The sequence below is a fragment of the Protobothrops mucrosquamatus genome, unplaced genomic scaffold, assembly GCF_001527695.2.
Source record: "Protobothrops mucrosquamatus isolate PMUCROS unplaced genomic scaffold, P.Mucros_1.0 scaffold81, whole genome shotgun sequence".
Taxonomy (NCBI): domain Eukaryota; kingdom Metazoa; phylum Chordata; class Lepidosauria; order Squamata; family Viperidae; genus Protobothrops; species Protobothrops mucrosquamatus.
The window spans coordinates 2,058,319-2,061,837 of NW_015386458.1; positions in this window are offsets into that span (position 1 = coordinate 2,058,319).

Genomic DNA, 3,519 nt, shown 5'->3' on the forward strand with positions numbered 1-3,519 from the left:
AGTCCTCCAGGCCAGGTCTTCCGCCGGGCCGAGTCTCCGTCTCCCCTCCGTCTCCCTCCAGCGACTCCATCCAGCCGAAGACTGGGGAGTCACCCAGCAGACCGGGGAGTCGCCCAGAATACCGCCGGCGAGCTCAGCTCCCCGAAACTGGGGTCATGCCTCACCTATTGGGCAGCTGTGGGCTACCCTGTCTCTTATCTGCCCATTCCTTTGACAGCCTCCTTTGTGCCATAGTGGAGGGAATTAATGCAGTTATAACCGCTGCCTGATCTATTTTCATTTATTCTAGGAGATGCCAAATGTTTTATTTAAAAAATGATTTTAAATAGTAAATAATTGAGCACTTCTTTTTTCCAAACATGCAGTAAGGGAATTCTATTTTTAAATGCTGAACCACTGAGAGCCTTGGGCTGTTGGCGCTGTATCAAATTATAACTATTAATATTTGTATTTTATTCCCCCTTTATACGTGCTTTTGGAGAAAATGCATCCTTATGTGAATTGGGGAAGAGCCAGGCTGCTTCCTTCATGATTTCCTAGCCAGGGCCGTCCACCAAGGTAGGTCAAAAAAGTCAAAATGGTGGATAATCTGTGTTATCAGATTCCTCCCACTTTTTATGGGGATTGTAAAGGGGAGGTTGTTGATCCAAGCAGCAATATGGATTGAAATATTTGCTACATTTATGTCCTGGTTTTATTTCAGGAGCTCAAGGGGGTAGACATAATGCTATCAGTTTTCTCCCGCCAAAGCAACCCTGAGAGGTAGGCTGGGTTGAGAGATAAGCATTGGCCCTTCATGGCTGAAGGGGTCTTCCACTCTGCTCCAGCCTTTCTTCACTATCCCAAGCTTTTGGATTGAGAGGAAGGGACCAATTTCCCAGGGAGCTTGTGTGGCTGTGCAGGACTTGAATCCGAGTCTCCTTATTCCTGGCCTAGCTCAACACCCAGACCAATTGGTTTTTTAATACAATGCAGCGTGTCATGCACCCCAATGTTAAGAAAAGAACAGGAACAGAATAACGGGAGGGACCTTGGAGATCTAGTCCAACCCCCTGCCCAGGCAGGAAGCCCTATACCATTTCAGACTAACAGATGTCCAATCTCTTCTTAAAATCTTCCAGTGTTGGAGTACCCACAATTGATGGAGGCAGGTCGTTCCACTGATATATTGCTTTGTCAGGAAATTTCTCCTTAGTTCTAGGTTGTTTCTTTCTTTGGTTAGTTTCCACCCGTTGCTTCTTGTCCTGCCTTCAGGCGCTTTGGAGAATAGCTTGACTCCCTCTTCTTTGGGGCAGCCCCTGAGATATTGGAGCACTGCTATCCTGTCCCCCCTCATCCTTCTCTTCATTAAACTAGACATACCCAATTCCAGCAACCGTTCCTTGTATGTTTTATCCTCCAGTCCCCTAATCATCTTTGTTGCTCTTCTCTGTACTCTCTCTAGAGTCTCAGCATCTTTTTTACATCCTGGTGACCAAAACTGGATGCCGTATTCCAAGTGTGGCCTTACCAAGGCCTTGTAAAGTGGTATTAACACTTCACGTGATCATGATTATATCCCCCCTGTTAATGCAGTGTAGGATTGCACTGGCTTTTTGGGAAGCTGCAGTTAAGTAACAGCGTACCTTACAATACAGGGTAGACATTGGCTTACAAACTTCTGCTTAGCAACCATTTCAAATTACAACAGCACTGGGAAAAATGACTTATGACTGATCTTCTCAGTTACGACTCTCACAGCATCCCCACAATTACATGATTAAAATTCAGGAGCTTGGCAACGATCATATATTTACAACGGTTGTATCATCTTGGGGTGATGTGATTGCCATTTGTGATTTTCCCAGCTGGCTTCTGACAAGCAAAATCAATGGGAAGAGCCAGAGTCACCTAATGACCGAGTTATTCACTTAACAACTACAGTGACTGAACGGACTGCAGTTAACTTAACAACTGCCTTGTTTAGCAATGGACATTCTGGACCCGATGGTAGTCAGCGTGCAGGTTAGTCCTCAACTTACAACAGTTTGTTTAGTGACCATTTAAAGTTATAGCAGCGCTGAAAACAGTGAATTACGTCTGTTTTTCAAATTTATGACCATTGCAGCATCCCCATGGTCATATTTATGACGGTTGCAGTGTCCTGGGATCGTGTGATTCCCTTTGCAAGCAAAACGATGGGGAAGCTAAATTCACTTAACAACCATGTTACTAACTCAACCATGCAGTGTTTCACTTAACCACTGTGGCATGGAAGGTCATAAAATGGGGCAAAATTCACTTAACAAATGTCTCACTTAGGAACAGAAATGCTGGGCTCAATTGTTATCATAAGCTGAGGACTACCTGTACTAGATTGCCCAAAATCTCTTCTCTTTTTTATTCTAGGTTAACAACAATTCTTGCTTTTGATTCTGAGCATGCTTCCAAAACAAACTGTGGACAGGTTTAATTTTCTAAGAATAACGATGCGCTGCCGCCTCCTGAGCCTCGTGTCTCTAACCTATCCTGCAATAAATATTGCTGACTCTGAGCCAAGCCTGTTTCCAGGGCTCCAGCATAACATAGCTACATTCCTGCTCCCCCACCAGCTGTATTTCTAATTTTGGGGAGCACAGCTGATCATTCTGAACGTCTGGCCCATCATCCCTGCATTTACATTCATTTTTGCATCCTTCTTCTGACAAAATATATGAAGAATCCTCGATTTGAAACCACAGAGTAACAGAATTGGAAGGGACCTTGGAGGTCATCTAGTCCAACCCCCTGCTCAAGCAGGAAACTCTATGCCATTTCAGACAAATGGCTGTCCAGTCTCTTCTTAAAACCTTCCAGTGTTGGAGGATTCACCGCTTCTGGAGGCAGGTTGTTCCACTGGTTAATTGTTCTAACTGTCAGGAAGTTTCTCCTTAGTTCTAGGTTGCTTCTCTCCTTGATTAGTTTCCATCCGTTGCTTCTTGTCCTGCCTTCAGGCGCTTTGGAAAATAGCTTGACACCCTCTTCTTTATGGCAGCCCTGAGATACTGGAAGACTGCTATCATGTCCCCCCTCGTCCTTATCTTCATTAGATACTAGACATACCCAATTCCAGGAACTGTTCCTTATATGTTTTAGCCTCCAGTCCCCTGATCATCTTTGTTGCTTTTTTATTTTCAGGGAAATTGCTAAGTGTGTCACCATCTGACCAGATCTGATTTTATGAACATTTTTACAAGTTATAAATTGAGACACCATGGTTTTTAAGTGAATCTAACTTCTCCAATAAGTTTTTTTTTGGCAGAAACTGGCAAAAAAAATCATAAATTGCAATCATGTGAATGCAGAATAATAATAATAATAATAGTAAAGTTGGAAGGGACCTTGAAGGTCATCTAGTCCAACCCCCTGCTCAGGCAGGAAACCCTATACCATTTCGGACAAATGGCTGTCCAGTCTCTTCTTAAAAACTTCCAGTGTTGGAGCATTCACCGCTTCTGGAGGCAGGTTGTTCCACTGGTTAATTGTTCTCACTGTCAGGAA